The 14125-nt window shown below is 34.0% G+C and overlaps 1 long non-coding RNA gene across 1 annotated transcript; it reads right to left on the bottom strand.

The window, feature by feature from the left end:
• Positions 1–6743: 6743 nt before the first annotated feature.
• On the bottom strand, positions 6744–12153 carry LOC128239188 (uncharacterized). Its single transcript, XR_008261836.1, has 4 exons — positions 11964–12153; positions 8965–9167; positions 7582–7721; positions 6744–7102 (listed from the first exon to the last, which is right to left on the bottom strand). It is a non-coding gene; the product is annotated as an uncharacterized LOC128239188 (long non-coding RNA).
• Between the last annotated feature and the right edge of the window lie 1972 nt (positions 12154–14125).

Raw genomic sequence — 14125 nt, 5'->3', positions numbered from 1 at the left:
AAAATGCCTTTATATATCAAGAAACTTATTTTCGAGTCATGGGATGAAACGAGTTTACTCCAGTAACTAATCATTCTGGTTTTAACTATGGTGTTAAGGGGGTATCTACCCAGTTCCGAGTAGAGCATGTAACGTGGAGTACTTTTTCTAATATATGTAATCCGTCGCAAAGTATAATTGTGAAATAGCCCCAACAGATCAAGGTTTTCAAAACCCCAGACATCACATCCGTACGTTAGAATCGGGACAATGGTAGAATCAAAAAGCTTCATTTGTATATCCAAAGGCAAGTCTAGGTTATCAATTCTAAGAAATAGAGCATACATTGCTTTGTTAGCCTGGCTTATTAAATATTTACGGCAGTATAAAAAGCTACCGGTGGACGAGAAATATACACCCAGGTATTTGTATTCCTTAACTATCTCTAGCGCTTGGTTAGCAATGCTAAAGTTAAATTTCTTCAGATTTCTGGCACCAAAGACAATCACTTTAGTCTTTGAGAGGTTAATATTTAGTTTCCATTGCAAACAGTAATCTTGGAAATAGTTAAGACTTTTTTGAAAATCACGTTCATTGTCTGCAAAGAGAACAGTGTAGAAATGACTTTATTTTGATCTTTCAATTTTGAGTGTCTGTATTGTGAATGGCATTAAACAATTAAAATACAATAAAAAAAACAGGGACAAGCCCAGTAGTCGAAAATTCAAGAGTTCCCCACGGCAAGGCAAGGGCCCAAAACACAGTGCATAGTTATGTGATTTTGACAATATATCAACAGAGCTTTATTTTGCATCAAGCAAACATGGCATTTAAATTTCTATATTGTTCAAGGGTTCAAGTGTGGTGGATAAGTACGGCATAGGTTCCATTCAATGAACACTCGGCTGTCGTGGACTGAGCTAGGTCATTATGTGACGAGGTCCGTAACAATATAGTTGGCTTTACAAACCATCTGTAAAATAAACAAATTGCATTTTTAAATTTCTATATTGTTTTACGAATGAAGGTTAACGGATATGTTCAATGCATTAAAATGCATCTGTTTTTGATAAAGGTTTCGAGAAACAAAAGTTTCTAGTGATTCAATTTCACCAACATAAAATACAGACCATTCAGGGAATGGTAGCTCTTACGGTTTATACCGTCCACTTCATTTTCAGTGGGTGCCTGATTGTTTATTTGAGCTCCTTCCATTGCACCAGTAACTTTTGGGAAACCTGTAAAAAAACTGTTATTAATTGTTACACTGATTATTGATTTTTCTAGAAGATGTTAATTAAAACAAAATTCATAAGCAATTGCCATATTTAAAAGGACTAGACACCAGATTGTCCTAACATAGGCAAATACAGTACTTCCTTGAAACAAGCCTTGAATTTTCAATGCAAGCTATTATGAGGAAGATAAAATACCATTTTACGTGAGTTAAAGAAGAGTTCTACACACTAATTGTCAATTAGTCGCTGGACAAGGACATGACAAACCTTTTGTAAACATACTCTCTTTCTTCTACGATAAATGTCAGTTTGATATTTTTAGGTCTAATAAGAAAGTGTTCCATCTCCATTTTCACGTCGCTACAAGTCAACACACCAAGATAAAAAGTTAAAATCCAGCGTACGAGAAAAGAATCACTGTTAGATTTCATATAAATATCACGTCGATGGATTCAATTAGCATGTGGCAATCAAACGCTCGGAATTGACAGCGTCTTTTTTCTAAATAGGCTTTGGTGTAAACGATTTGCAAATTCAAGCACATTGCAGCATTGCTTGTACTACACAAATTATCAGTTCGATCTCTGAAATCATTTAGTGTGTGATACAATTTCATTTCATAAAATGTTGGCATACTTGCTTATACCGCATACAGATAATAAATACATTGAGATATGAATTAAATTTGCTGGTCTATATTCAAATCGTTTCTAGGTGCAAAAGTCTATGAATCCCTTTAATTGATGGTGATATTTCGAAACGGTGTATCTGCTCTAGCTGTTTTAACGTGGCTTGCCATTCTATCATGTATTCCGTGTTGTCAATAATTGCCCAAGATTCCTCGACCGTTCATTTTAGCGTTTGTCTCAAGCCAACACTTGTAAGATGTAAATCATGATAAGACATGTGCATTCATGTTCTTTATTCGTTTATGATTGAGATATACTTCCATCTCTCTTTACCTTTAAAGCACTAATTATGGTGTTTCTTCTACATGCCATTTATAACACAGCGCAAATAATCTGAAATTCAAAAGCACATTTATAATTATTTTGTTCTACGTATTTCTTTTTTTCTGTTACAAAACTCCTAAAACCAGTTTTTATACTAGCAAATTACGGCCGAAACGGAGCCATTTAGGCACAACCACTGTGCCCTTGCATTTTTCAACAACCATCTTGATCAAAGATCTAACAGATTAGGTGGCGGTACGCTCTAATTCAACTCGCCTACCCAGCTTGCGTAAAACAGTCTACGGCTTTTGTAACCACCCTCTTGAATTGAAACGATTTCATTTATTAGTGTATTGCAAATGTATATACTGTAAATGATCCCCATTTTGTGTTACAATTAAAAAATTATAATTTACCTATAATACTGATAATCTGAATCCAAGCATTTACTTAAATGATCCGTTTCAGTCTTTTCTTTTTTGAGACCCATTCTACAAACAAAACAATAAGGTTATATAGTATAGTATTGAATTTACTACTACATATGACTCTGAAGCGTATAGAAACACGTAGGCTCGCTTCAGGGAGCCTGCCCTTGAGACAGAAACCGTCCCTCGCTAACATGTCGCACAAGCTCATTTTCGGGAGCATGCATCCAAGACTCAACCGGTCTCGCGCTATCTGAGTGACCTTGCTCAAATCAGTGGGCTATGTTCAAATGAATAAAGCTACTATTCTAACCATATTTCTTTTCCGAGAGCAAATTGTCACAAACACTGTCTATGTGTGTGCTGCACTTCGTAATGCCATATGATGACGTCATTTCCGGGCCCCTTGTAAACCCGAGGTACAATTACTTTTATGATAGAAATCTACATGTGATCGGTTACCAAACGCTACCTCCCTTACCACCCGCCGAAACCACCCACACTGCTTGCCTCTTATCAAATACTTAACTCGGTTATGACTGTGATGTCATTGTGATGACGTTTGTTTTTCCGTTAAGTGACGGATAAGGCTATATAACAATAGGGATAAGTGTGCAATTATGGAGAGCAAGGATCGGGACTTTTGCCAAACCTGCAAAATGCAAAAATCCTCAAGTGAAGACCTTAACATTAAACACTGTTTCACTATGCATATGCATTTGCCCGTTCTTACTAATTGTTCCCCACTTTCTGTGACCGTTCAAACAGAAAGTGTTCAAAATAATGAGGACATAGTGTTCGATGTTGAACAGGACGTCAATTTTGAGTCAGTGACATTTATATGGCGTCTGTATTACTAGAAAAACGATCTAAAATTAGGTCAATAGACGATAAAGTTAAGATTTTTTAAAAATCCGTAAGGGAAGTGAAGCAAGAAAATAACACGTTTAAAGGTCAAATGTGGGGTTATAAATGGACGAATAGTAACTATTGAAGATTTACCGGCCAACACTGTTAGTGCACACGTCGGACTATATTCCTTCTTACAAGACTGTATAAAAGATGGCAAGAAAGTATATACTAACTATAACTGGTTGAAGACAATCAATACTACGAATACGATGATTTTGTAGACAGAAGCCAGTCGTCTTTGTAGCGAAATAGGTAGCAGGTCGAGTCCCAGAAAATGTTGCTGTGAATAGATTATTTAATATGAACTAAAGTGTTGCCTCTACAGATGATTTTAGCAAATATATGTAGTGCTTTTATTTTTATTATTGAACCACTATACTCCCAGCAGAGCTATTAAAGAGGTGTCATCTTACGTTTGTAAGCGGACCGTGCACGATAATTTCGAGTAATCCCACTAGCCGATATATTATATTGAAAGAGGCCATGATAATGATCTAATGTTTATCCTTCGGAAAAATATTTTTATTTTTCTATTTATAAATCAGAATTTATAAATGCATTTAATTTGTCACTTAAATATGCAATACACTTATCGTCGAATAAGTCCGATACAGTTACTCGTTTTTTCCTCAAAAGGGTCCTCTTATAGACGCAAGAAACCGTTTCATTAGGACGAACAACCATTTTATCCTCGGCTTTGCATCGGAAACAAATTGGTGTTCGTCCTTGCGAAACAGCTTCTTACGTCTGTAAAAGGACGCTTTTAAATAAACACTCGTACTGTATCTATAACATATTTTCTTTGTTTGTTTTCTGTTTTAGTTCAATGATGCTTCTCAGTATGAAAACAACAACATTTATTTTCTAAGACACCCTGTGAAGGATTTTCATAGTTTCAAACAATAACTACATCATATCTTTAAGAAATGCATTAGGTACTTTGAATTGTATTGCTTCGTCTGCATATAGAGTCGCAATCCCTAATCATAGAAGTATTTGGGGTTCACCTTATAGTTTATTATTATTTGTTCATTCAAATACATATTTAGAACTTATTTATTTAACAATATTTTAAAAAATGACATGTGTTCATAGACTATATACCAAATTGATAGACGCTCAGACAAGTAGCGCAACAATTTTTTTTAAAAGAAAACACAAAAAATGAAAGATTCATTATAATAGCTTGTGTTATATATCAGATGAATACATGTTGTTGTTTTTTTAAATTGAAGTATCTGTATTCACGGGTAGATTTCTCGTCAATATATAATAGAACAACACTTTCCAAATGCACTTGATAACATCAAGTAGGACTATCCACAACTATTTAATATTTCAAATATACAGAAATTGTAAAAAAAAAAACGTATCTAGTATTCATTTGAGTCGAAAATTTTGCTACACGTATGTTTACATACCACCATATTTGGAAATAAGGGACATGTGGAAGGACGAAGCTGCTTTGCAATTGCTTCCTTACGACCATGGGCATTCTTAAATTAAATACCAAGCATCTCTCGACACTGAGCATTTAAAAAACTGCACCGTATACCTTGGTACACACAACCAATGTGGTAGCTCCCGTATATGTTATGTACAGCACAGCCAGTTGTTAATGGTGACCGCTTGCCTTAATCAACAGCTTGCATCCCTCAAAGCTATCATTAAGGTTTCGGTAATGAATTAAATTCAACACCACCTACCAATCAATCTGGGTGTTGGCTGTGTCAGAACATAATGTCTTATGACATTAACATACTCCACTGACATCATAAAAACATATCGACACAGAATCGTTGAAAATTCCTAATTCAGATAATGCAGTCGAAGTTGACGAAAAATAATGACGCCGAGGTGGGATATTGATGACCAGTTTAATCAAAGCGCTGAAAGCGCTGCAAGACTGTCGGTGATGTAACTGAAGCAAGCAAACACTACCGCAAAGTTCTTTCAAATGAAACGTGATCAAATGATTTCATACAAATGATGAACACTCTTTAAGGTAGATGAAGAAGGATAAATGTGATTATAATAAGCACAAATATATTGGCCCTACTTAATCATGTATCCAATGGCCTACAAGATTCTTAATTCAAGTTTCCTAAGTCTGAACCGCTTTAAATTAGTTAAATGCATATTCATTATGTTAAAATTGCTTCAATTTATGACGTCGCTTATAACAGTTTCAGTAAGCAATTACATTCCTTCATTTCATTAGGTTCTGTTGAAGCCAATGTCTTTAAAATGCAAATACAATACAAACTATACCCAAGATTCAAGGGACATAATAAAAATATAACTTTAAAATGATGCTCTTTCAAGCCTAAAAATGCCTCCCAGAACTTCTATCAACAGAGTCCAGATGACAGCTGGTTTTTCATTGACAAAAGATGCCTTTGAGGCAGTTTTAAGATTATGCTATTCAAAGTATGAGGGTAGTTGTTACAGTTTTCACTCATTATCAGACGATGGCTGATATTTGCTGATAAACATGTATCCTCTTAGCAGCAGGGAATAAGTAAATGACATAGTTTTAATGACATTACTGGAGTTGTGACCTTGACCTCCAAATCCAAAGGGGTCATCTGCTGGTCACCCCATACCTAAATTTTAAGTTTGAAGGCCATGGGTGCAGGCTTTGTCGAGTTGTCACACAGGCAAGCTTTTTGCGTTCAATGTCTCTGTGACAAATCAATAGCGCTTACCTACTGGACAGGCCCAACCCCAGTCAAGTTGTTGAAGGGCCATGGGTGCAGGCTTTGTCCAGCCATTATTAGTACAACCTTTAAGCATTCAAGGTCACTGTGACCTTGACTTTTGACCCAATGACCCCTTAAATCAATAGGATCTTCTAATAGTCAGGCTTAGCCTCCCTGTTGAGTTTGAGGGCCATAGGTGCAGGCATTGTCAACTTATCAGTCAGATGTATGCTTTGACACCTTCCTGTTCAAGGTCACTGTGACCTTTGACCATATTACCCCTTAAATCAAAAGGTGTCATCTACTGGTTAAACCAAACTTTCGTGTCAAGTTTGACAATAGGTCAAGGAATTGTAGAGTAATCACCCGGAAAAGCTTTGGTCTACTGTCAGACAGACGGACGTATCGGCCAACATGTGCAAAGCAATATACTCCTCTTCTTTGAAGGGGGCATAATAAATTGAAATTGATTAAATATTTTTGTTTATTATGTTAATTAACTTACACTACATACAACAAGTACCATTTTGATATTTTCGAATGCTCATTTGGACATGTACATGGGTTTTGATCTGACTATGAACATGAAACGACATAGTGATGTTCTCTCCTATCAATTCTAAATTTAAATAACCATGAGGAAAAAAGCATGTTTTCACTGCACCATAAATAAATATGTCAAACAAAATAAATGTCAAGTTATTCAAGATTAATTTAACACTGTTCTTTTGATGATTTCCGTGCATTCCTGACTGCAGGTTTTTCCCATTTTCCCACACAGTTATTTCATATTGGCCTTACAAGGTCAGATCTTGAGTTGGGTCTTCATTGCTGGACACTATCTCTTTATCTCCACAGAAAACACACTGGTGCAAGTTTCACTGCAACAACTGCAATAAAAAGTTATATTATATTCTAACTGAACTCTGCATCAATATTCAATTATTTTTTATTGGATTTTGGAAATGTCTTTGTTTTAAAGGGTTCATATAAATTAATGCATTTTTTTCAATTAATGCATTATCATGCTGGACTCTTTGACATTGATGGTTAAAGCAAAGAAGGCATATGATTTGTGTACAGATTAAACATTATTAATTATAAATGTGTTCTTTAATTAATAGACAAGTGGCAACAATTTCCCCAGATAAAAAGCTTACATTTGTATATATGCAGATTAATCATTTGCATTTCTTTTGCTTTGATCATTTAAGTCAAATGAGGTAGACATGATAATGCATTAAAATAAGAAATATATTTTTGGGCATCAATCTATAATAGTGTGTGCCTTCAATCTAGAAATAAAATTCTTCTCATTAGATGCTAAATTATAAAAAATATATAAACCAAGATTTTGATTATAACATACCTGCAAAGTTAGTGGTCTCCATAACTGCTCAGAAATGCTCCCTATAACAAACTAAGTGCTGGTGTATGGCTGGGGAATAGTGCTGCTCCAACCAATAGCGCAATTCTTCCTACAGGTGGACCAGCTCCTCAATATGGTTTCTGTCATGGCAGTGATAAAAGTATGTAACATGCCCTTTTCTACTTTCCAGAGAATGAATCTTCAAATCTAAATTACAAATTTAAGAACAAATATATACATATGCACATGTATGTAATGTTGTTAAAAACAAACCATTTAGGTGCCACAAAACTATAAGATTTTAGGTGAGAATTGAGCCAAATCAAAACATTTAGTCATTTAAAGCTGCACTCTCACAGATTTACTGTTTTTACAACTTCTGTATTTTTTGTCTTGGAATGACCTATTTTTTTGCTTAAATATCTGCAAACTAGTAATATAAGACTACTGACAAAATATAAGATTGCAGACTTCCATATTTCAGGTCGAAAACTAAGGTTTTATGGCTTAAAGCGTTACTAACAGTTTGCATAAAACATTTTGAACTTGAATATAAACATTTTCTGACTTATTTATTGTCAGCAATCTGATATGAATGGTTAACATGCATTTTCACATAAATTAGCCTGTTCCTAGACAAAAATAAATAAAGTAGTCAAAACGTTCAATCTGTAAGAGTGCTGCACTCTCAGTCACAGATTGAAGGTTTCGACAACTTCTTTTACTTTTTGGCTTGGAATAAGCTAATGAAAAGCAGTATGAAAACTGATGATATAAGACTGCTGACAAAAGATAAGAATTAAGATCATGTTTTTTATACTTACATTTGTAACTATTGGTTTTATGGTTAAAAGCATTACTAACGCTTTACTAATAATGAGACTTTTGGCACAGATCTTTTGACCGTATTAAAATAAGAAAACAGCGTTCCAATATTTTCAGTTGTCTTTTTTGACTGAATTAATATACGAAAGCAGCGATCCACTTTTTCCAGTTGTCTGTTATGACCAGTGTTCAGAAATTCGCATAAAATAATTCATTATAAGACCAAGAAATAAAAAAAAGGAGTTGGTAAAACAGACAATCTGTGTGAGTGCAGCTTAAACATTTAAAGTGATATGCATTATCAGCCATGTGCAGACCTACTCACATCCTGGCTACACAACCAGTACATTCATCAGCTTTACTGATTCGAACCAGGCACATTTATATTGGTCGACTAGCATTTTACCATTCTGTGCTGGCCAGTAAAGTTCTCATTTGAATTAGAATTAAAAATGTATATACATGTACCTTTGTTCATTTTTTTTCAACTCTGTTTCAACTGAACTTCCTAAATGAATGAGAAGTTTAAAAAAATAATTACAATATCTCAGCAAATACCTGCATTTATGTGTTTCTTGTGCAATCTGTCAGCTTTGGTAGGCTCAGGTTTCATTTTGTCCATCTCAATACTTGTAATCTTCTAGTCTGATGTACTGCCATCCGATTTTTAAGCCAGGTCAGGCAGCCATTTCAGCTTTGTTCCAGTTGATTGTATCAGATGATGTTAACAATACAAGCCTTGTATCCAGGCACTTCTCAATCTGAAAGTTTACAAAAGAACATGGCCTGTAATATTTAATAAAAATATCATAATTGTTTACTCCTGGATGATGGGTTCTAAAGTAAACCTTTGAGAAAAGATGCTACTGGTATGGTGCTTGAACCCACGACCATGTGAACACTTGCATGGAGATCTGTCAAACTGAGCTAACCAAGTAACTGATTTTTAGGCAGCTCCCAGCTTGGCTCTACAATTGACAGGTGCATTATACATTATAGAGACAATAAATCAAACACTTGAAGCACTAGTCCAAATAATAGTAACTTGAATGATCTTTTTACAAATTTTGAAATGGCATATCCTTCACATACAATTTTTTTTGTACCAAAAGTGGGTTGCTATTCCGATTGGGATTCCGGGTCAGATAATTATATATATCTAAAATATGAGTTATGTACACAAAAAATAAAAGCTGACAAATTATTATGAATTTGATGAGTGTTTTTCTTCATTTCATACTGTCAAAACATAATGATATAAACTGTTATACATGAAGAGCACCTGCAAGGCTGCGGTGCATAGATTTACAACAATCGGGGCCTTTTGGCCATGGCCGAGTTGTTACGATTATATATACAATAGGTGACTGGTCTATCTCGAAGTTAACCTGAGATGGTCGAGTTGTTATGCTAGGTAAAATGGTTGTGTTTAAATGCATTAAATGCTTGTTTTGTGAAAAAATCTTTGCACTTAGATGGTAATAACTAAAATACGAATATAAGCCTTTAATATCTATTTCAAACATATAATACTTATCTAACTACGATTTCAATATCTTTCAACCCCCACCCTGTTTTGCACAAACCCGATTAGACGTAAGGGATTGGAAGAATCCCATATAACACGTTTATTTTTTATTTTGTTCTTTTTTTATGGTTGAGATGTTTCATGTTAAACAACAATTAAAAATGCGAAATAATTTTAGTGAATAATCAACTCTGAATTGAAAGTAAAATGAAGATGTTGTAGTGAAGGATTTGCCATATATATATAATGTATATATATATATATATTTATATATATATTTTTTTTTTAATCGTAAAAAGAGTCTGTCAACGTACAAATATTTAGACTAAGAGATGTAGATCAGCTAGATGTAACTTCAAGTCCAAATAATTGTACGTTGACAGATTTGTTTACGATTTTTGATACAGCAAATCCTTCACGTACAAATTGTTTTGTACGAAAAGTGGGTAGTTATTCCGATCGGGATTCCGTGTTTAAGCATATTGCATCTATAACATATCATAAAAACAAGAAATATTACCAGATAATGTTATTTTACATAAATTCCGTAACCAAAAAGTAATATCCAGCAAATAGTTATGAGTTTCATGGTTTTTTCTTCATTTCATTCTGTCAAAACATAACAATATATACATGAAGGGCACCTGCAAGGCCGCAGTTCACAGTTTTACAACAATCGGAACATTTCGGCCATCAATTGTAACAACTCGCCATCTTCGGTAAGCTTCGAGATAGTCAATTCCTGTTGGATACTGGCTAGGCCGAGTTGTTACAATTGTATTATCTCGAAGCTTGTCGGAGGTGGCCGAATTATTACGATTGGGTCAAGTTGTTCCGCTTGGCATAATTGTTGTCTGTGTCAGTCAACTTTCCTTTTAATGAAAAGGTAAATAATGTGTTTTAATGCATTAAATGCTTGTTTTTTTGCACAATGGCTTTGCACTTCCATATAGTCCACCTAAATGGCCGTCAACCAGTCTTTTGACAATTTTTAGGCTATGGCAGACTGGTGACGTCCACCATCCCAGCAAAAAGTAGCAAACGGGCCTTGCGCAGAGGATCCTCGCGGCCACAATTTTTAAATTATCTTTGTTATAAATTCAAATTTCTACGAAAATATCATTGCCTACTATCAAACACACATTTATTTATGTCATTATGCCAAAAAAAACATGTTCAGATACCATAATGCACTTACATGCATCGATTGTATCCATTAATCTGTAAATCTAGGACAAATCTGACAGGTTGTGTACATGTATGAAACGGGGTAGAGGATTTCGAATATTTTGGTCGTTAATAGGCTCGGTTAAATAACACTATTAAAATGCAACCATTTCAATGCGCTGAACGCTAACGTGTTTGATGGGTCAAGTTGGGAGAAGTTGATGATGATGATGTTCGTGATGATGATGATGATGATGATGATGATGATGATGATGATGATTAGGTATCACCATTTTTGAACACTGTTGCGTTGCTCTGCACAATACATAGAAAAGGGAGGATAACTGTGACTGCGCACAGGGTTAACCATCATTGACGGATGGGTACAAATTTATTCGATAAAAATCAACATGTATAAAAAATGGTGGACTGCTACACTCATTTCGTGACCCAGAGTATATTTATGTGAAAATAACGACTCTAACGACAAATCCAACCCAGTTAAGATCACTGTTAGGTACATTTGTAACAATTATATCATTATTAATCAACATCGATGCATAATATTACTATATATTGTTTCGTCCAGTGTTAAATGGTAGAGAGTTGTAGCGTTACAGGGATACACATGAAATGTCAAAATAATAAAAAAGTATCCCTGATCGCTCATTATTGTAGCTACACTTCCATAGTAAAATATGAATATAAACCTTTATTATCCATTTCAACCATAAAATACTTCACTTAATACAATTCCAATATTTTTCAAACACCCCCGCTTTTTGCACAAATCCGTTAAGACGTTAGGGATTGGAAGAATCAAGTATTACACGTCTATTATTTCAGACTAATGTACATGTACCTTCGTGTCCGAAATCGATCACTTCCTGGCAGCTCATTTCTGGATTGTCTCCATCTAAATTTAACATTTTTAGACGCATACATTGATGCTATTTTTGCTTCGATTGATGTTGAAGCAATAACACTAAATACAGGTCGGTTATTTTGTAGAAGAACGTGTTCGAAGTAACATTCAATTTCATTTCCGCATAATCGCCGCCATATTGTGTATGACTTTAAAAACTACACCCTACAGTATAGTCTAAAATAACAATAGGCATAACGTTGACACACTGTGATAGGTATAATCCAAATAACTTACGCAAACAAATACAATAGTTCGATTGCTGCTGAAAAAAAATCATTTGAAACATAAAAGCTATTTAACAAAATATTACATGTCATGAACTCTTTAACCGCGTATGATTTATTTCTCAAGATTTCAAGATTTCAAGATTTATTTAGATCATGGGTTATTACAACCATGTGATCAGAACAATAACGCTTTAACAAACAATTAATTAAACATATATATATATAAACAAAGTGGACATATATTACATACAGTTTCCTATAATAGGAAATACTAAGACAAATAAGTCGTATTGTTTTTAAAGGAGAATGACTATTTGACATTAGATAAAAGGGATTTACAAAATATAGCCAGTTTAATGAGTTCTTTTTTGTTTTTAGATAGATTTATTAGATAGATTTATTCGTGCATATATATGTCATTGTAACAAACCAAATATCTCATAAAGTTATAACACAGACTGATTAACAAAGTATTAGTGTTGATATCTATACTAAAGCACAACATCATTAGAATGCTTTGGATACATACGTGCGTTAACAAAGATTTAATTCAATGTGACAAATATATTACACAGGATAACCCATTAAAGTTATTCAACTTATTTCCAATGGGGTCCTTATGACAAATATAATTATTTGCCAAGATCTCAGTTGTAAGCTGTTTAAATTAGGTTTACTTATACAAAAATAACATGCATGTACTCTTGACCAGTTAAAGAATGATTAAATGTTTGATATCGAACTTTTACAGTTATAATGCAACCGACTGTTAAAACCATATGACACTTTAGCATAATATGACAAAAATCTTTGGACTGATATGCAAGATTAAATGAATAACAATTAATAAAATAGGAAATCTTCCATTTCTGCACATTTCATACCAACAATGAGATGTGATTTCACTTCTTTTTTAAAAGTATTCTTATTTTTCAATTCTTTTAACTTTATTGGAAGACTGTTCCAGTCCTGGATTGCTTGATAAAAGAAAGTATTTAATATAAAACTGTCAGCCTGTGGCACTTTAAAATTTCCAGCACTATGTCTACTGTTGTAAGAATGTGTGGATGAGACTAAAGTAAAATGTTCATGTAAGTATGATGGGCATTTGCTATTAAAGATTTTATGTACATGGTTTAGTCGTAGTTGCTTTATCCTATTTTCTATATTAAGCCATCCAATATCACTGAAAGCCAAGACTTTCAGGGAAGTTCTACAATCATAGCCATAAATAAATCTGACAACTTTGTTCTGAGTGACCTGTAATCTGTTCTTGAATTGTTTAGATATACCACTGTACCAAGATGTCGATGCATAGTCAAAATGGCATTGTATTAAGGAGTTACATAACAATCTTCTTAGATTCATATCTAAAAAACGATTTTGTCTTTATAAAAATTTTAGCCTAGAATTAACTTTACTGACAATATTGTTAACAATAGATGCAGCACTGAGATCATTGTCCAGTATATTTCCAAGATATTTAACATATTGTTTAGGCTTTATGATATGGCCATTGCAGTTTACATTAAAGCTATCAACTTTTGTTAGTTTTCTTTTAGACCCAAATAAAATACATTCTGTTTTTCCAAGATGCAAAGACAGTTTGTTGTCAACTAACCACTTACTACAGTTTTCAAGTTCCTTGCCGAGTACATTACTAATAACAGACGGATCTTTGTGTGAGAAAAGGATAGCACTATCATCTGCATATAATATTAATTTACATTTTTCACTTATGCTTATACTCATATCATTGACATAGCATAAAAACAGCAACGGTCCAAGTATGCTTCCTTGAGGAACGCCACAAGAGATGTTCATGAATTCAGACGTTGTATTATTTACATTGACAACTTGTTTACGTCC

This window comes from Mya arenaria, chromosome 6 (genome assembly GCF_026914265.1).
Source record: "Mya arenaria isolate MELC-2E11 chromosome 6, ASM2691426v1".
NCBI lineage: Eukaryota > Metazoa > Mollusca > Bivalvia > Myida > Myidae > Mya > Mya arenaria.
The sequence above is the reverse complement of the archived record's forward strand: the minus strand, read 5'-3'. Positions and strand labels throughout refer to the sequence as shown.